The 21978-nt window shown below is 40.2% G+C and overlaps 1 protein-coding gene across 1 annotated transcript in view; it reads right to left on the bottom strand.

The window, feature by feature from the left end:
• The window catches only part of LOC139927818 (A-kinase anchor protein 13), a gene marked incomplete at its 3' end in the record, with an annotated part of 72366 nt that extends 67898 nt beyond the window's left edge, over nucleotides 1–4468 (bottom strand). The window contains exon 1 of the mRNA XM_078283289.1: nucleotides 4459–4468. The remainder of the gene's footprint in view (nucleotides 1–4458) is intronic.
• Nucleotides 4469–21978: the final 17510 nt, after the last annotated feature.

The following is a 21978-nucleotide window of genomic DNA, read 5'->3' as shown; positions in this document are numbered from 1 at the left end:
TGAGTTATGTAGCTCAGTCCACCTTTCTGTAACATCCTGGGACACTTGAATGTGCTGTGACAGTGCATCAATAAAAACCATTTCCTGCCTACAGACAATTTCCAGATAATCAATATCCAGTGGTGTATGTTGTAGAGCATGTGTAACCCGTGCATGCTGTCTCTCCTTGATGTGCTGTTGCAGCAATTCCTGCAGAGAAATGGAAATGTTTGGTGAGAGACAATTACTACATAACAAGACTATGCATTAAACCTACATTAACCCATGTTTTCATGATAAAGTCTACAGTATACACATAGGCACCCTATTACGGAGAGCCTATTCTAGAGGAAAATCATAGAATAATGAAACCGTTGTACGTAAAAAAAATTTGGTAACACTTTCTATGACGCTCATGTCTATAATGCATTATAAACATACTTATAATGCGTTATAATCTGCTTACAGCACTGTATAATTATAGTTATAAGCACCCATAAATATTCATAATGCTTTATAACATTACATAACATGACTGCCTTTTTATTCTTGTATTCTCTTATATTGTCAATATATAGGCTAATATCAATAAAGGATCCCATTACCTGGATGGCTGAAAAATTATCTAATGTACTTCATTTTAAATAGTTCCATTTGTCAGACAAATAACTAACCTGTATATATCTAAAGTACTTTGTGTCAAAGATAACATAACTTAAAAATATAAACAGTGCTACACTGTTCTGTCTGTTGCTTGCTTTTGTCTACAAGGTGAAGAATAGAAATGAGACTCGTTTTACAGAGAAATCTGCTGTTCTGCCCCTCTGCCCTGCTACATCTCTCTGTGCTGTCAGTCTCTCCTGTATCTTTACATCGTTACATTACAGCCTTTGACATTATTATCTGCTCTGTTTTACTGCTCAGCTCCTCTGGTCCAGACTGTCCTGCTCCTCCTCAGGACGAGTCCTTTTCCTTCTTTGAAAATATTTTTCAATATTAATCTGGATTGTGGGAGCAAACATTCAGAGTCAGAGTTAAAAAGTTAATATTAACGTTATCAGTCCACTCAGTGGATACTGACTAGCAGCTAGGCTATACAGCGTGCTAATCTCGGAAACTCAGCTGTATTCCGAGTAACGTTAACTGTTAGTCCTTCTTTTCGGGAATTTAGTCGGCTGTCTTCTTGGCATGGAAAAAAAATATCCCTCACGTGTGTGCAGTGGGAGGCGAACAGACGGGTCCGGTGAGAGAGCGAGAGAGAGAGAGACAGAGACCGAACAACAGAGAGAGAGAGGGGGAGCAACAGAGAGAGAGAGCGAGAGAGAGAGATCACGTGGAGCAATTAGGGGCTGAGCGAATCAATGCTTTACACGCAGTTCTACGATTAAATTGTGAAAAAAAAGATAATTTGTGGCGGTCAGTGCTGATATTGTGGCGGCCCGCCACAAAGTTTTCTATGTGTGGGAAACCCTGGAGGGGTAACTTAGAGCGAGGGGAGATTGTCCACTAGTTAATCGATCGTGGATGTCGTCGTTCTCTCGGACGGATAAAAAAAAAAAAAAAAAAAAATGCTAAAATGGGTCGCCAAATATACTTTGGCGGCCGTTAATATACCTGGGCGGCCCGCCCAAGTAAAGTCTATGTATGGGAAACACTGTAAGCGGCAACAAAACGGGCTCTCTGTGAGCATATCACGTTACCAACTCACTTAGACAAAATACTATTAAACACTGACAGTTTAGACTCTGCGTCTGATTGTCTCTAGCGGCTTCTGACTCTCTTGTCTCAGCTCAACGCTCAGCCTCTACTTGCTCAGCCTCCGAACTCCGTCTCTCTCTCTGTCGCTCTCTCGCTGTCTGTCGGCCTCTCCTCAAACTCTAGCCTGCTCTCTCTGTAAGTCCCGCCTCCACCAATAGCATTACAGGAAAAAGGTAAGTGACTGTCATCTAACGAATAAAAGGCTGCATACATGGGAACAAGGTAGGTTGTACACATTTTTACACGTGCAAGCCATGCGTGCAAGGCATGTATGTTACTACCAAACTATACAACTCTTTGGAACTTTATCAAACTAGAATAAGGGGCAATAAACAAACTTCAACAGGGCTACACCCTCCCCCTTCTAACCGTCTAGATGTCCTCATCAGACTTCTTATACACAGGACTTGCACTATGTTCTTCAATGAATAATGAGCAAAGCAATTAGACTACATAGTCATGGGACACTGTCCGAAGGTAGGTCAGGGGTTTCCTTGGTCTGCAGATCATAGCTAATTTGTATCACCACAGAGAGCCTAAGTCCCTCCCCTTCCGGTGGACCACCATGGGACCTTATTTTGGAAAAAATATGTACGGTAGTCAACGGCGAGAGACAAATAATTGTTTGATCCCGTTTGAATTGTGCCATGAATTACACATATGTTTTTTCAATTTAAAAGATAATTTTGCAAGTCAAGAAAGTCGCAGTTTGTCGTAAACCTGTTGAAGTTATAGACTGTGAAAATACGTAATTAGAAAGACTACACACCCAGAAGTCGCGTAAGTGACGTCATAACTTTCTCTCTCCACAAGCTACCCAGAGCCGCTGAAGCTAAGTCCCTCTCAGATAGCAGTAGAAGGTAGACCATAAGAATGGATTTAAACTGGTTTAGGATAGTTTTAGTACAGTGGGGGCTAACGTTATTGTGATGCCTGTGTGTTTCGTTCCGGGATGTTGTCACACGAGCAGCGGGTCTTGCTCGTTCTTTCGCTTCCCGGCTGATAAAAGGACCAGAAGTCGCTGGATAAAACACATCAGGTAGGATACATTTGTGCGTGGAACATAGCTAAGTTACCTAGCTAGTAGCAAGCGATGAACATTAGCTAACATTACAGCGCTAGCCTTATCATTTTTATTACCCTTACCCGAAATGTTTAACAACAAGAGTTGTCATGAAGGTAGGAAGATTGGGTAACATGTATTTCATGAACCCTTTGAAGAGTACTGTCACACCAGTGTGATCATTCTAGAATACACCGTAACATTCTTGATTCTAACTGATGACACCACAAAGTGTGAATGAAAAGGTTCAGGTGAAAAGTTATGTTTTTTTTTGTTGTATGAAGTTAACATTAAACATTAAAAAGATCAGGCAGTTCAGGGAGAGTGGAAGGGAGGAAGGCAGCCTTGCATGACATTCTTCTGGACAACGTCTTTCATTATGGTGATGGGTGAGTCAGTCTCATTTTTGGCAAGATTGTAGTTTGATAATTACTGAGAGAGTGAATGAATGAGTCTGCTAGGGAGGAATTATGCAAAGTGTTGAAAGTGTAGTTACTGACCTTTTTGTCTTTTTGTACAAGTCATGTGAAATCATCTTTACACACTACAAACTGTAAGAGCTGCAACTTGTTTTGAAATTGAATTTTTAATATCCGATAATAAAGTTGATCTAATGTTTTCTTTATTCTTCTCTCTTCCCAGCTCCATCAGCATACCCTGTTCCTGCTGTCCAGCTTGCTAATCAATGCTCTTAATTTTTACGTAATTACAAATAAATTCAATTTATTGTATGACATGAAGTTGTGTTTCATTCTGAGTCTACAACCAATATTTGTGTTTCCAACATTCATTGAAGCTTGAAGTTTAAAGTGTATTACATGGCAGTCAATACATTAAATAAAACAATTTAAATGTGACGGGCATGGAGTGGAGGACGACAACACAACAGCACAGCACCAACATTGCTGGCTGTCAACCTGCCCTGCCTGTGCATCTGCCACAAAAAGAGAAAGATGATGGGGCCTCAAACTGGTGGTATGCAGGGTGGAGATCGGTTGACCTGTGGCACACACACAGGAAATGGCAAGAGGGAGGGGGAGAGATTGCATGATGTCCAATATTTGATATCAAAATCAACAAAAGTGTCGATTCACTTGAATGTTAATTCCCATTCATGATTGTATTACATTTAGATAAATTATGAAACAAGCACATTTCACTCTAAATATGAATCATCGTAGTTTAACAGAGTGGTTCCCAAACTTTTTTACCTGACCCAAACACAAGCAAGTTAAATCTGTGGGCCCCAATTCATTATAATTTTTATTAGGCCTACATTTTAATAATCAGATATTTGATTCAATGTAGAATGATTAGAAGATAAAGGGTTCTAGTAAGAACCTTTAATAGATGGTTAGCTAGAACCTTTTAATCTCCTGTTAGGAGCAGCACGGTCCCTAGCAGGGCTTTTAGACTCTTAGCCTTGTTGTGTTATTCATCGTTTTAAGCAGACTTATCAATGCCAAGAAACATTTCAAGCTGATCCAATGTTTTATATTGCCAGATACCATACAGTCTCTATAGTAAAGTTTTAAAACTTTTGAACCAGGGGGCAGAGACAAGTGAAGTGTCACTTCTGCGCTCTATTGCAGCTCTGCAAATGTAAACACATTTCTCTCTCCAACCTGCACAGTGCACATTTTAAAGGACCATGAAACCACCAAGTCCTAAAAAAAGAACCCAGCCAAACACCAAGATAAAGGTAGACCAACACGCTTCTCAAGGTGTGAAGATACGAAAACAACAAACTCCTTCACTTCTTGGAAACCGTTTTCAGCTGAACTTAAGGACTGAAAAAAACACACGCAACACAGCAGAGAGATGACTATCAATACACATCCCTGTGGTTTACAAGTTTTCAGGTAAACACTTTTTTCAAAACAACTTTTAGACCAACACTAATACTAATATTACTGTTACGTGGGGCTGCAGAACAGGTGAACCCAGGTGCAGACACAGATGAGGAGACAGGAATAAGGTAAAAAATATTTATTGCAGAGCATGGGGAAGATGGGCTGCAGGCTAGGGGAAGCTTGAGCTGGTAGCTGAGAGCCAGGAACTGAGGCTGGGGCAGGGGCAGTTAGGGACCGGGGAAGCAGGTCCAGAGTGGGATCCGAGGGGACTGAGTAATGCAAGGTTCCAGGGCAGAGCAGCAGGGCTGACCAGACGAGGGGCAGGAAACAAGGACCGGAGTCAGAACAGGCAGGACTATAAGGGAAACGGAGGACAGGATGAGTACTGGAGAACAGACAACAAGAACTAAATGCTGAATAGCAAAACTGGTAATAAATTTGGCTCGAAGCGTAGCAAACTGATGGGTAGCAGAGTCTACGATCAGGGCTGAGTATTTGTAGAGGCTTGATTACAGAGATGAGATGCAGCTGGTGTGGCTCTACTCTGACTCCGGCACACCTGCAGGCAATCACACACACACACACACACACACACACACACACAGAGGGGAGAGGGAGAGAGCCACTCAGGGAGTGGCAGCAGGTTAGAGAGGCACTGAATTTGAGGTAGACGGCGTGGCAGATGATGTCCCAGGGGCAGATGTAACAACTACTACTACTACTAGCCTACTACTAATACTACTAATTCTAATATTACTACTAATACTACTACTAATACTAATATTACTACTAATACTACTAATTCTAATATTACTACTAATACTAATACTAATATTACTACTAATACTACTAATTCTAATATTACTACTAATACTACTACTAAATAATAAACTTTATTTGTATAGCACTTTTCAAAATTAATGTTAAAAGTGCTTCACAAGATAAATAGAAGAGTGCACAGTGCAAAAAAAATGTCAGTGAGTGACCAGCAATTATGAAGTATTATGAGACTTGACCTTATAAGTCATTATAAAATGCTTTATAATGTGTTATGATTATTGTTATAAAGCATTATGAATATTTATGGGTGCTTATAACTATAATTATACAGTGCTATAAGCAGATTATAACGCATTATAAGTATGTTTATAATGCATTATAGACATGGGCGTCATAGAAAGTGTTACCAAAATTTTTTACCACTACATGCGCTATGATGCGCACTATGAAGAAGCCACTGCTCTGTTTTACCTGAGAGGAAGTAGCCACATTTACATGTGGATCAGTAGCTATTTGTGTGTGGATAGCACAGGAATAGCATGAAGATAGTCTCAAAATCAAAAAAATAGGGGAAGTCTGAAACTCACGTCACTGAATGTACGCGTCACTTGATCCGCAAATGCAGATTCAACGCTTCACAAGCCAATTTTTAGATTTGAGAATGCTCATTGCAAAATGGAAAATGGAAGTGATATTTGGGCATCCATTTGTATCCATTTATACTAATCATTGCACACTCATTTAAATGACAATTTAAATGAAATGACACGCGCACCCTGGCCTCAATGGGTAAGACTAGCTCGAATTAGCAGAAACAAGACTTCCGGTTTGGCCATTTAGCCTTCAAAATTTGAAAATAGGTAGAAATACTGTTTTTAACCAATTACTTTGTATTTAATCGACAAATTCAATAAGGGAGCACCCATATTAATGTTTGATGTCCACTTTAGTCTCCGTTCTGTATGTATTCTGCATAGTTAAAAATGGCACATTTTATGGCATTTTTCACTATTATTATGACATCAAACATTAATATGGGTGCTCACTTATTGAATTTGTAGATTAAATACAAAGTAATTGGTTACGTTAAAACTTTAAGTTGTCTTAACCACAGACCTTATTTTCAGGCTTTTAACCAAAACTCCATTCAAATTGTAATCATTTTTAAGCCGAGGGAACCCATGGCTCAAAAATGCTAACCCACTTAAGGGTTTTAGGAACTGGTTTTAGTGTACTGTGTGCATTTATCATGCATGCTACCCTCGTATCATTAGTTTAATACAGGTTATAAAATGCTGCTCTTGGGGCAGGAATAGTGTACTGTAGAATTGGACACGGCACAAATTGGGCACAGCATTTTCACCATTTTCATCTTTAAAGGATAAGGCTGGTGTTTTTTAATGCATTGCTTACCGTCAACAAATCCTGTGAAAATAACAAAATTAATTTGAAAATGAAAATGAAAAATAGCAATGATTTTGTTTTGTCAACAAGTCTTGTCCATGTAGCCGGTGCCCAATGAAGCCATGTCCCAGCAGCCATAGAACTCCATTGTATTAAAAAAAATATTAAAAACACGTCACAGAGCCATGCTGCTTCTCTGGGCAGCATATTTCATCATCATGATGCACCGGACCAGCCGACTTTTTCCTCAAACAACTTAATAAGCCGGCCGTAAACACTTTGCGATCTCAGGAAAGTAGTTCCGTAGCACCGAAAATAGTCCCCGGCGTAATGAAGAATTTGTTCCCATTTGAATTTGATTTGGTAATAACTACAACTTGTGAACATCATTGATCACAGAGCATGCTTAAATTGAACATACCATCAAAGCATAACTGAAATTGTTCCTGCATATCTAATTCCTATGTTCCTATGTAGAATACAGTATAGCCGTTATGTTTTGCCTTACACAAGGATAATGCAACATTAGGTTTAAAAATGAAAACAAGACGGGGAAAAAACAGCACACTAGTTATGTATTTACACTTTATTCTATTTACACCTTATTTTGTCTCTTACAGGAGAGGAGCAAAATCTATGCCACCCCCAACACCCATGTCCCTCTAGTACAGATCTATTTAGATCCATCGAAAGACATGCGCTTTGACTACCGCTTGTCTAGGCCATCTATTGAGGTACTGATGGCCCTTCTCAGGAGGGAGAAGACCCATGGCTGGGAGAAATATATGGAGGTCCTCCTGGTGGTCTACTGGCTGGCACATGGATTGTCTTACACCGTTGTCTCCCGGGTCTTTGATGTGCCAAAGACAACCATGTTTGACATTGTACATTGGATGTGTGACGCACTCCTGTCTCTCCTGGACAAAGTGGTCCACTTCCCCACACTGGCACAGTGTGCTGAAGTTGGCCATGGCTTCCAACACCTTGCCAACAGCCCAGCCTTCAGCCACTGTGTGGGAGCCATTGATGGATGCCACGTCCGCATCAAGGCTCCCCATGGTCCACATGCACAAGATTACCTGAACAGGAAACTCTTCCACTCTATCCAGCTTCAGGCAATCTGTGACAGCACTGGCAAATTTCTGGACATATTTGTTGGTTACCCTGGTTCAGTCCACGACACCAGGGTGCTACGAAATAGTCCAGTGTTTGTCAGGGGCTGTTACTCACCAGTTGGTTACTTCATCCTGGGGGATGGGGGATACCCATGTCTGACTGTACCAGTCAACCTCATTACCCCATACTGGGAACCAGTGAGGGGAAGAGTGGAGGCGCGCTTCAACGCTCACCATGCCAGAGCCCGATCCATTATAGAGAGGGCCTTTGGCATGATGAAGGCACGGTGGCGAGGGATCTTCTTCAAAGCCCTGGAAGTGGATCACACCTTTGCTCCAAATGTCATTTCAGTGTGTGCACTGCTCCATAACATCTGCATCACTGCTGGGGACATCCTGGAGCCGACTGAGGAAGAGGATCCAGTGCCACCACCACCCTTGCAAGGGGATGAACATGGAGGTCAGCATTACAGGGACAGACTGGCAGCACAAGTGTCAGCCCCAAACCAGTGTCCCTCACCTCTGCAAGATCACGACTTTCATTTTGTAAAGTGAATAAATGACTTTTCTGTTACATTTTGGTTTCAGTCAATAATTCAAGAACCTCTCTTCATTTTTGTTTGCACATTAATAAATCAAGAACTTTCACACAGTGTTTGTCATATTTATTACAATGGATCTTTCTGTGAGAGATGCAAAGACCATGGGCTGCCTAAGAAACACTTAAATCATTAACTCTGTAAAACCAGTGGTAAAGGGGCTTCCAACTGGTCAAATTTTTCTAAATAATAAATGTCGAGTGTCTGAATGTAAATGGAAGTATATAGTGAAAAGGACAACATGGTGGCTATGTCCTGCATTTATAGCCTACATGTGTTCCATTACTGCTAGACTCCTTTTTTCATCTGTGTGGTCATTATATTTAGCTTGTATATTTCACAGGAGTAGGTCGGTCACTTAGCATTCGGGTACTTCTACCTTTACTCACCAGGTACACCCTGGTGTTGAGAATTTCATCACAGTAAAGAACATACATTATGTTGCATGTACAGCAGAAATCTCATGTGTTTGAGGTGACAGTTATGAAAAAGGGGCTCCTGACATCTATTGCTATTGGCCATCTTGTAAGAGGTAATGTATTACATATTTTCATTTCATTTATTGAGATTCATTGATGCCACTGTCATGGACTTGAAATCATTTTTTTCCATGTGATACTGCCATTTGCTGGCGCAAATTGACGTTGCATATTTTATCGGTTGAGTTCTCGTGATTTAGAATGTCTTTAGAATCTGTTTCAGTTGCTACTGGCAGTCAAAGATGGATGCTTGTGTTGTGCTCGGCATTGTGATTATTTTAACAGTTATTCCCTCTTGATGTTAATGAGGACCATGTCCGTAAATTATGTTACATAATCATTATGTTTGATAATCATTTAATTTGTTTGTTACTAGTTGTAAAATGTATTTATTACTTTTTCCTTCCTCTGCGTAATTGCTACCGAAGTGTCTTTTCTGTTAGTAATGTTATACATTCTACACATACTAAGCTAATACGCTGTTACTTATTAACTAATAAGCCGCTACTTCTTACCTGTTATAGTGATTTATTTATACCAACCTTTTATACCTACTGAAATGTACATACATACATACCTTAGGATGTTGATAATTACCTAAATACCTACTCATATACTCTTGAAGTGCAACAGTTTCACAAAACATCTGAAGAGATTTGTAAGTCTCTCCTGGTGCCAGGATCTGCACTCATTTCTGAGAAGGTTTGATAAATGAGAGCCATCTGTGTATCCATTGCAGAGCAATCTGAGATTTTGGTTGTCATGGAGTACGAAATGACATGGAATGACCCCAGGGGAGCTTGAGATTGTCAGGTCGGTGTGCCAAAGCTGACACCTGTGAGGAGTCTGAAGTGATGTGCTATTTGTCATATATGTCTGGTATGTATGTGTCCATGTGTCTAGGGTTCGAGCAGACCAGGGCGTGGAAAATGTAGACATTGCAAGATTCATGTTTACTGTCTGTGGCTGTGGGAGAGGAAGTTTCATGTCAGGAAAGAGTGTTCACAATCAACGGTGCATATTATTACCTTGCTCCATAACATGGTGCTTTCTGTGTTGAACTTTCTTCCCAGTTTTGCCTTTTTGTGAAGATATGTTCTCATATCTATGGATCAATGAACAGCTTTTGCTTAAAGATAGGGCAGATAATTTGTGATGGGTTAAATTCAGGGTACCTTAATCTTAACCAATCAGGATAGCTCTCTGCGAAGAAGAGAAGGGCCGGGCGGGGGCTCATTTCTCTATCTTTAATCCACATAATGTATGTCTGTGGCAGAAAAACAAAATTTTCCTTTGTACACTTGTAGCTGAATACAAAACAGTTGAAAGTTAGACCAAGTATGTAGATACAGTGTGGATTTTTCTTATACTCTTTTGTTAGTCACAAAGGTTTTTTTGTTTTTTTTGATAACCCATAAAAATATTTCAGAAAATATATAAATTCATATCTTCATAATCTATCCTACGCTCATTTACAGCAAGGGCTTTTACCAGGTAAGTACATGAAGAAAAATCTGAATCTATTCCAGCAAAGACATTCATGAACATATGTGTTCATTCATTTGTACATTTACAGTATTCAGGGATGGGCAATATTTCTAATATATTTGAAATGGAAAATGCTATTTTGTAATTTAAACATCTCCATGTAATTTTTATAAAAATACTAAAGAGATTGATATTTCTCATGCAACCATTAACAGGGTAATACTAGAATGAGAGATACAGGTTACAGAATACAGGTGCTTCAGTGCATAGAATTGAACACGTGCCGTGGGTCTGCACAGGATCTGTGCTTGTTTTATTATCCTGTTTCATTATTTGTATGTAGACTGTTTTTTTTTTTTTATTATATCACAGCACCTTCAATTGTGACAATGACCAAATGAGAAAAAGTCTCCTCCACCCAGACTGTAGACTGTGTGTTTTTAGATGGAATAGTTGATTTTTATGTAAAGCACTTTGAGCTCCAATGTTGCATGAACTGTGCTATACAAATACAGTTGATTGATTGATATGTTTATAGTGATAATGTTACAATTTAGATTGCAGAATAGAAAGACTCTGGCGGGACATGCGGATGGCAGTGACAGGTACATACTACCACATTCTGCACAGTTTGGAAGAGGAGGGTTCACTGGACCCCACCAACAGCCTTCACCTCTTCTCGACCCACTTTGTGTTCCTACCCTGGCTCCAGGCAGACCTCAGCACATTCATCGATAGTTGGAATGATCATCCCCTCAGTACAGAGGAAAACCAGCTTTGGGAAATGGGATGGATACAGAATCCCATCACCTCTCCAGAGTATCCAGAGGTACTGCTGTTGTAAGAAATTTTATTCATAATTGGTTAGATCAAAGGTTTTCAAAGTCTGAGACGTCGGCCTCCCCTCTGACATAGATAATAAGAAACCCCCACCCTCCTTATGTCGCTCTTAAGGAAGGGGCATACCTTCTGGCTCTCAGTCAACTTTGAGCAGCAATTCAAGCTTAGCTGTAGAGGCTGGGTGGATTAGAGGGAACAGAGAGAGGGAGGTAAGGCAGGAACAGAGAGGTTTATTCAATGGACTGGAAGTCGATGTTGATATTTTTCAAACGTAGCCAAGTTTGAAAGCAGTTCACAGCCCATACTGTTTGTCTTGCAGTGTTTGCTTCATTTTTGTTTTTCTCTAATTCGTCAAGGTCTGCTGATGTAATATTAGCAAACCTGGAGGTTTGCACAGACGAATTCCGCTTACTTTCCTCCCCCTCGTCTTCCTCTGACGACCATTCATAATTTAGGTCAAATGTTATTTTCGGAAATATATCCATATTTGCGCTGTCGCTAGATGAGATGAGCTAGAATTTTGTGTAATCAAGGTTACATTAGAACACCTGTGAAGCGGAGTGACTCATACAGTACAGTGTCCCAGTAGCAGTAGCAGTAGTACGTAGCATATGTTTACCTCTTGTCCACTCATTGATGTTGTTGCTTTGCTCTTTGAGTAATACACACACTCACAACCTCAGTAAAATCTCAATGGAAAATGATTTCAAAAATAAAATGAAAATTTGAAAATGAAATTTTGAAATTGAAATTCAACTGAAACAAGTTAGAAAGAACCCATGTGTCAAAAGGGGTGTATGGTTCTTTAATACTGACAGAATCCACATGAAAACCATTAAAGACTAACTATGTTTATAACTTCATTTGTAACAGGAGTTTGACCAGAGTCCTGTCAGCCCTCAACATGAACCTGCTGGAATTGTGGTCCCACCTGTGGCATGCCCTCTCACAGACCAGACCCTGGCAGACCTCAGAGCTGCAATCTGTCCAACTGCAGCATCAGACCATTATGGACGAGAGCTGTACATTTCTGCTCTGAATTATGTACTGCTTCACAGCACTGTGTAGAATGCAAAGCAAAATCAAAAGTTGGTCAATGTATAGAAATTGATCCAAATGGATCTCTATTGCGCCTGATGTGCACATAACGTCATGTTGATGGCTATGTTCATGGTGATGATCAGCAGACCAGCAGCATTGTACTTAATCCAACAGAGTGTTGTTGTGAAAACAAAAATTAAATTTAACATTCCAGAGTTTGCTCCAGACTCTCCTGTGTTAGTAACATGGAAACAGTAACCTGATAACTGATCTGCTGCTGCCCTACACACTTTAAGGTAGGTAATTGTATTACCTTGTGATATTTATGTAGCGTTAGTGGACCTTTTGTTTTTTGTTGTTGTTTGTTTACTTCCTGTAGTGGCTGACCAGCCAAGCCATCCTGACTAATGATGGACAGGATTGAGTTTTAGGCAGAAAGTTTCAGCTGCACTTGATGGTTATAAAGAAGCATAAAGCATATAAAGAAATCTGCCTTTCAAGCTGAATGTTGATGGTTTTAATGTAAATGACTGGACTGTAGTTCACAGGGGAGTCTGTGTTTTCAATTAAAAACATACCATTAAACAGTAGTATTTGATTTCAAATATTCTTCCTTTGTCTTGGTTCTGCAGTAGTTTGGTGATTTAGTGATTAATTTGGTCATTCAAATATCTATGAATACAAGCTTCAGTCTTAAGGGAAAAAAACAGATTAATCACAGAATATTGTTAATTTTTTAATTGTTTCCCAGCCCTAATTTATTAATTTTGTGATAATGAACACATTCATTTTAAATGTTAAATGTGTTTGAAAGATTGACATAATTGACAGCATTGTTTTTTTTTTTTTTCCATGGCGCAGCTGGGGACAGCGGGCATCTGACAAAATCAAAAGTGGGTCAATGTATAGAAATGGCTATTGATAGCCTAATCTAGCTGTGCATGTAAGAATTTTTTTTAGTATTTTCCTGTTAAAATACACTACATATGTTCAACATGCCCTAAATTCATATAGAATCACACAAGGCCGAATACTGCTGGTCCACTGCCAACTATGTAGAGAAATTGTTGTGTCTTTATTCATTGCCGTTTCAAACTTCAATGACAGATTGGACAATGACCACTACTTTACCTGTTAAAATATTATTTCAATGTATTGAATCAAGTGTAAAAATGTCACTGTATTGAATCAAGTGTAAAAATTTCACTAAGAATAACATTTGCACTAGGAGTTGCATAGAGTTGTACGAAAGAGGCTTTATTTTAAGAAATTGAATGTACAAAGCTCAAAGATTAAAAGGAATACAAATACCTCACAGTTGTAGCAAAGAGGCTTCATTTTAAGAAACCACTGATTTGTTTGAAGTGAACTAAGGTAAGATTTACACAATCACAACTTTGGATTGGCCATTCAAAGCCATTTACTGGGGATTTTAACTATCTGAAATCAAACTGGTAAGAAAAAAAATGTTACAGTTTTTTCTGATTGCTTAGGCACTATCTTTGAATCTATAGGCTATTTTTGCAAAACTCTACACACTAACCACAAAACCTTACACCAAACCAGCAAAACATTTTAAAAAATTGTGTTTTTGCGTCAATACAGTACACACAAAACATCATTTGAATAAGCACACAAAGCACCAACTACGCACTGATAGTATAAATGAAAAACACTTGTGGCTTTTGCTTTTTCTGTGTGCAGGGCATAGCAGTTTGCAATAAAGTTTTGTCATACATGTAGTAAACACACATACACACAGGTATCCAAATGTGTATCCAAAAGTATGGATGTGTATTCCGAACATAACACACTATCAATACAAATAAGGGGAAAAAGTTTTTTTTTTTTCTTACTGTAAAATGTTCTACAGTAACACTCCTCAAACAACAAAAGCGCAGTAGAAGAAAACAAAAGCATTTGTGCTAGAAAAAGCTGCGATGTTGTCTTGAGCTAGGCAGCGTGGAAAGTATCGCCTAGAGTGCCGTATCCAGGCCTGGCATGACCCCTGATCGATGTCTCCACAAGCCTCCTCCATTGCCTGTAGAAGGGCTATGCGTTGGTGGGGCTGGCGATCATACGCCTTCCAACGCCATGCAGAGAAGAATTCTTCAATAGGATTCAAGAACGGAGAGTATGGGGGGAGATTGAATGCGATGAAAAGTGGGTGACCTGTGAACCAATTGCGGACCAAAGCAGCCCGGTGGAAACTAACATTGTCCCAGATGATAATGTACCTGGGCTGCTCTGGCCCCTGGTCATTAGGAATTAGTCTGTTGTGGAGGGTGTCCAGAAATGTGATAATGTGTGCGGTGTTGTATGGGCCTAGGATTGCATGATGGTGAAGGATGCCGTTTTGACTAATAGCCGCACACACTGTTATGTTGCCACCACGTTGTCCCGGGACGTTGATGATGGCACGGTGTCCGATGACATTTCTGCCGCGGCCCCTTGTTTTTGCAAGGTTGAAACCTGCTTCGTCCACATATATTAGCTCATGATGCACTGCATCTGCTTCTAGCTCCATGACTCTCTGAAAGAGACAAGACAAAACAATGTAGCACAGTACGAAAAGACAGGAATCAGTCAATATGATGTAGCACCATACACTTCCAGATCCAGTACCAACGATAGGATAGTATAGCTGACCTGCACATATTCATATCTCAGTTGTTTTACACGGTCTGAGTTTCTTTCGAAGGGGACTCTGTACAGCTGCTTCATCCTAATTCTACTGCGTTTCAGTAGACGAGACAGTGCAGAGAGACTAACTCTGTTGACGTTTTGGAATATGGTGTTATCTGCCATTATGTGGTCCTGCAGTTCTCTGAGTCTGATGCAGTTATTTGCAATGACCATATTTACAATGTGGGTCTCCTGCTCTGGGGTGAACAGTCGACCTCTTCCACCAGATACTGGTTTTCTTGCAGTTCTGTAAAAACATTCGAATGGTTTTAGTGATAGATCCTTCTCATTATGAAAGTACAGTACATATTACTGTACCAGTAAGAGTACAGCACTTAGTTACTTACCGGTTCTCATTTCGAAATATCCGGATGATACCTGCAACAGTATAGCGGCTCAGGTTTGGTTGAACCCGTTGCCCAGCCTCCCTCATGCTCATCCCATGGTTGACAACATGGTCAACCAAAGTCGCTCTGATTTCATCAGTTATTGTGTTCCTGACTCCCCTTCCTCTTCCCCGTCCTCTCCTTCTCCCCCGTCCTACTTCACCACTTCCTTCTCCTCCTCCTCCTCCTCCTCCTCCTCCTCCTCCTCTTACTTCTTCACCTCCTCGTCCTTCTCCTCCTCCTCTTACTTCACCTCCTCGTCCTCGTCCTTCTCCTCCTCCTCCTCTTACTTCTTCACCTCCTCGTCCTCGTCCTTCTCCTCCTCCTTACTTCTTCACCTCCTCGTCCTCGTCCTTCTCCTCCTCTTACTTCTTCACCTCCTCGTCCTCTTACTTCTTCACCTCCTCCTCCTCTTCCTCCTCGTCCTCCTCTAGTTCTCACCCCTCTTACTCTCTGTCCAATATTGGCCTCCATTGTTGTCCAAACCAAATGTTTACCTGTGGCCTATTTATAGTGCTCAAGCTCTGATTTGTAAGTGAACTCATTATCTAAAAGTGTTTTCACATGTGTCAATGTGGAAAGGCAATTGGCAAAATAGTGTAGCAATGTAGAGACCAATGTTTACAGTTTTGCTAGAAGTGTGTTATTAAATTGCAAACTGAGTGTAAAGCAGTGAGTTGTGTTTACAGTTTTGCAAAAAGTGTGTTATAAAATTACAAACTGAGTGTAAAGCAGAGAACGTGCATTCAGTTAATGGTTGTGGAAGTGGAAGTGTTAATGGTTTCAGAGATAGTGCTTCAAGAATCACTGTTAGTGTTTAAGCATTCAGAAAAAACTGTAAGTGGCCAGTACACACTAAATATGCATCTGACTGAATTTAAAACAGTACTGGAGTAAAAAATACTTAATCCTCAACATGGTGAACATGGCCTAAAAAAATCAATTTCTTGTGATTTCAGAACAGTGTTTTGTCAATTGATATGTTTAACATATCCTAAAATGTAAATTCATACAGAATCACACATGGCAGAAAACAGCTGATTCACTGCCATCTATGGGTTTAAACTTTGAAGCATGTTGCACTTCTGACCATCCCAATCAGTGATGTCTCAGATTGGGATGTGGTCAGAATTCCAACATGCCTTAAAGTCGTCCCCCTCCTCAAAAGAAAGGACGCGCAAAGGGGTGAGTCATTCTCAGAGCCTACATATCAGCCCCTATGCAATCCTTCACCACATTTAATGGCAGTCACCAGGTTCAGTTTAAATTGTTGATTGTTGCAGAGGTGGGCTGTTGGAAATGTTACAGTTTGAGAACATGCACCTACAATCAGAAAACATAGTGTGTGATGTGGCATGTGCTCAACACAGTTATGGTCAGACAGACCACAATTTTAAGCTGTCCAGTCTCTCAGAGCAGGAGATGCCTGTGTGTCTGTCCTGTCAGCCACTGCATAACCTTGGGGACAGTCAGCCTTCATCTTCATCTTTGACAGACTCAGCATCTGGAAGAAAAGCATGGTTTATTTTGTTATAAATATACATCATTCATTCATCACGTTTTCTGATCAAGTCAGAGACTTATACAGCTGCCCGAGGATACCCATGCTGTTATTTAGTCACAAAGGAAAGGAGCATTTGGTTTGGCTTTTGGTTGCACTGACTGGCCAGTTACGTCCTTTTATCACTTCACTTACCCAGGGCAAATAAAGGCTGGGAAATGTGATAATAGATTTATAGTGCTGGGTGGGATCATTCACCAGCCTACCCACACACTAGGCAAAAAGCTAGCAAATGTTAGCTAGAAACTAAGTCATTCGTGTACCTAGCAATGACCTGTATAGTTTTGTTTTTGTCACCATAACAGGGCCGCCACTCCAGCAAATAGCCTAAGTTAGCGTTAGGCGCATATTCCTTGTTTTTCTTTTTTGCTTCTGTCATCTTTCTCCCCGGCATTTTACCTGGAGTCAGGGAGTTTTACAAACATTTTGCCCTGAGATTGATATAATATGTAGACATAAACAGCACAAACTGGAGCACTTATCGGAGCCCCATCTCCCTCCCTCGTCGCCGTCTTTGGGTTTGAATTTTCGAGCCGCGCTTTGATAGGCCAGAAGTCCATTCAACTGCATTCAGACTCGATTGCTTAGCCTGCCCTTGGTAGCCCGGATGTTACTGAACATGAATTTTTTCGACTTGAATTTTTGGATCTGAATTTGGCCGGTCGAATTTGAATGATGTTGCATTTGATTTTTTTTTTACCTGAATTTTTTTAACCGAATTTGACCAGTCGAATGTGAGCAACCTGAATATGTTTTTTTGAAATTCTGATACTTGAATTTTTGGATCTGAATTTGTGAACATTGAAAAAAAGCACATTTCAATTTCAGCTTTTGATATTTTAAGTTCAAAGAGGTGAATTCAGTACCAATAAATTCAGATACATGGTTTTCAAAGTAAATCTGTGACGACTTCCGTTGCGTAGAACCCAGAAGTGTGAAAAGGGTCTATAGGTAATATTTTAAAAGAACCACCCTAGCAACACCCTAGCAACCACATTACTTATGCTGTTATTACGAGCCCCCATGGGTCAGGTGTCAGCCTTGCTGTCAATTTGACATGGTGGCCAACGGTGGTACTGTAGCCTAAAATTCACCTGCGGCCCAAAAAGCGTTTTTCCCATAGACGGCCATTGTAAAAGACAGTCCTCTAAAACTGTTAAGAAGATACCTACAATACCACACAAGACCAAAAAACACTCTTTGAGTTATGTATTTTTTAATCATGAAGGCCGATTTTTTTAAAAATTACTCAGAGCCGTATAAAAGGCTGTTTTTTGTGTGTGACGTCACCTCAGGGTATGAGAAAGCACACGCCTCTGAGCTCTGCATCGGGGACGAGCCTCCTGCTTCCTCTGCTGCTCCGTCTGTCAGCTGTGTTCATACAGTCCGGCTTCGCTTTTATTAAGATATTAAGTATTTTACATGAGTAGCCCACCGGTATTTAATATGTACAGATAAGAACAGATCACCGAAAACGGAGGTTTGGGATTAGGTGTGTTTCTGTGCCTGTTCATGACATGGAGATGTAGACAGCAAGCTAACTATTAGCCTTGTTTTTAGCCTACTTGACATGCATTCCACAGGTCTGTCTGGCGAACCCAACCAGTCATGCCATTCATCATTTTTTTATTTCGTTGTGAATTAACTTACATTTTTTTAAATAACCGATTTTAAATAACTTGCCCTGTACGTGATTTCTAATTCAGTTTGACAGTATTGTATGGTGCTGTGTGGTTAACCTGCCTGCATGGTGGTGACTGTGAGTCTAGCTGCCAGTCAGAGTTAAACTGTGTTTCTAAACAGAAGCGTTTGTGGCTGCTGTGTAGGGAAGTCAACCAGGTCAACATTTAGTTTTTACAGATAAACTGACTGTACATCTTGTTAAACTACCATGGCAAAGTGCTGTAAATGCTTGAACAAGGATACAGAGCCAACTCATGATTTTCCATTACCTAGTTCTGCTAAGTAACTCAAATAAAATAGCAAGGAACTGAAGCTGCATTTAAATGTCAGAATGTAAAGTAATTTTCGATTGGATTAAGTCAGAGTACGCCTGTAGGAGTCGGAGATAACGGCTCCATCTTGTACATAACTTTCTAAATCCTCTTACAAAAGTTGAATAAGTTATTTACAAATAAAAAACTAAATTAGATCTACATGTTGACACTGAATGAACATTAAGAATTTACGAATATGAACTTTAGGAGATTCCTTCTCTCTCTACTCTGCTCTCACAGCCGCCCCTCCCCCACCAAACTGTCCGTTCCCACGCTCCCACCTGCAGCTCGCTCGCTCCCGACTTGCTCACTTGTATGAGGTGCCAAACTGGACAAAAGCCGAGCGAAAATTGCGAGAGGAAACGAATGTACGCGAGAGATGTTGAAGGACTGTTAAGGTGTGCGAGAGAGTACGAGTTACCGCGCGAGAGAGGATGAGTTCCACCACGCGAGAAGGATCGAGTATGTTAAGGTGCGCGAGAGAGAACGAGTTCCGCATGAGAGAGGTTGAAGGACCGTATAGTTCTTGTGAAGGGTGGAACAGCTGAACCTTAGCCATGAAGTGCCTCTGTTTACTCATTCTTCTATTTCACATGATACAATGCAATGATTTGCAGCAGTATTTATATATAGTACTTATTCTTTGAATTTTGAAAATAGATATGATGCTTTATGGTAACTCAACTTTATTATTTTATTTGAAGATTGATACATTTTTCATAACTAGATGAGGCTGTCAACCTGCTGGCAAAGAGGGAAGTAGGGAACTCTTATTTTGAAGGCGGCACAGCGGAAAAATAATTGACAGAGCGCAGTAACCAATCAGGAGCAAGCCCGCCCACAGGTGGAATAGTAATGGTACTAGTAACTAGTAATAGTAACTCGTCCTTTCTCGCACAGTATAACTCAGTCTCTCTCGCGCATTAACTCGTCCTTTCTCGCGCAGTATAACCCAGTCTCTCACACAGTAACTCGGTCTCTCTCGCGCACTAAATGGCAATTCAACCTCTCTCGCGCAGTAACTCGGTCTCTCTCGCGCATGTATCACCGTTTCCTCTCGCAATTTTCGCTCAGCTTTTGTCCGGTTTGGCGCCTCATACACTTGATGACGAGAGCGCGGCTGGGCTCGCTCGTGGGCGCATTACTTCTGGCGGGGGTACGTAAGCAGACACTACTGCGCATGCACCGTAGGCCACACATTAGGAAGTAAACCAGGAAGAAAAAAACTTTTTTGGCGTATGTGCTGGGTGAGCAGCTTACGTTCAAATGAATGGGTGGCCATTTTTCCGTTCATCCTCCAGTTAATATAGAACCTCCTTGGTACTGCAGCCTAAAATTCACCTGCGGCCCAAAAAGCGTTTTTCCCATAGACAGCCATTATAAAAGACAGTCCTCTAAAACTGTTAAGAAGATACCTACAATACCACACAAGACCAAAAAACACTCTTTGAGTTATGTATTTTTTAATTATGGAGGCTTTTTTTTTAAATCACTCAGAGCCATATAAAAGGCTGTTTTTTGTGTGTGACGTCACCTCAGGGTACAAGCAAAGCACGCACCTCTGAGCTCTGCTTCGGGTACGAGCGTCCTGCTTCCTCTGCTGCTCCGTCTGTCAGCTGTGTTCGTACAGTGCTGGCTTTGCTTTTATTAAGATATTAAGTATTTTACATGAGTAGCCCACCGGTATTTAATATGTACAGATAATAACAGATCACTGAAAACGGAGGTTTGGGATTAGGTGTGTTCTCTGTGCTTGTTCATGACATGGATCTGTATAGACAGCAAGCTAACTATTAGTCTTGTTTTTAGCCTACTTGACATGTATTCCACAGGTCTGTCTGGCGAATTCAACTAGTCTGACATTACATGCCATTCATCATTTTTGTATTTCGTTGTAAATTAACTTTATGTTCTTTCATTTTTTAAATAAACTATTTAATATAACTTACCCTGTACGCTAGTTCTAATTATATCCCCGAAATGAGTTTCAGGGATATTATGGATTCACCCCACCCACCGCTGCGTCCGCCGCATCGTCAGCCGCAGATCCTTCGTGTGAATGCGATAACTTGAACAGTTTTTATAAGAATCTTTTCAAATTTGGTATGGACATTGATGACCCCTAGAGGAAGAACTGTATTGATTTTGATATGTTTATGATTATAATAACTATTATTAATTAACTGATTAAATTAATTTCCATGCTATTTGGACCCATATCTCACCAATGGTGCATTATATTGTATTGAAATTTGTCAAGAGAATTATGGAGATTTGTATGAAGTTTGCACTTTCTGTGATTATTATTAATAAATTAATTTTTGTACTGCTACTTTTTTTTATTATTATTGTTTTTCTCTTTTGGCTCAATTTCCCATGAGATGGTAAATGCTAGAGCCATAAAATGTTGCACCGTGGTCTAGTACGGCTTCAATTAGACCAACAAGAAATATGACCCCCATCAGCCTGATGGTGGCGCTATAATTAAAGCTCAAAAATAAAAAGTTTAAAGGGCTATATCTCCCACACAGTTTGTCCGATTTACATGAAACTTGGTACACATCCACCTAATCGTACAAATTTACCATACGGGCCCTCAAGGTTAGCCTGGAAAATTTTTGAGATATTTTGAATTATTTGAAAAACAAATTTTTAACATCTCCTCCTACCCCGTTTGACCGATTACCACCAAAATCGGTCAGTAGCATCAATGGTCGTACGCTCTTTAAATTTTGTTCATAGATTGTTGATATATACTGTAGTTTTGAAGATATTAACTCTTAAAGTTGTGAATGGGGCGTGGCCTATAAACTAAATTGTTATAACTTTGTGATAGATGGTCCAATCATCATGAAACTTGGACAACATGTTCACATATAATGAATGAACATATGTGCAAAGCCATTTAAATATTGACTAATCCAATTGGTGAAATTGCACAAATTTTGGT

The sequence above is a fragment of the Centroberyx gerrardi genome, chromosome 4 (assembly GCF_048128805.1).
Source record: "Centroberyx gerrardi isolate f3 chromosome 4, fCenGer3.hap1.cur.20231027, whole genome shotgun sequence".
NCBI classification, from domain to species: domain Eukaryota; kingdom Metazoa; phylum Chordata; class Actinopteri; order Beryciformes; family Berycidae; genus Centroberyx; species Centroberyx gerrardi.
Note: the sequence above shows the minus strand (reverse complement) of the source record. Positions and strands in the feature narration are given on the sequence as shown.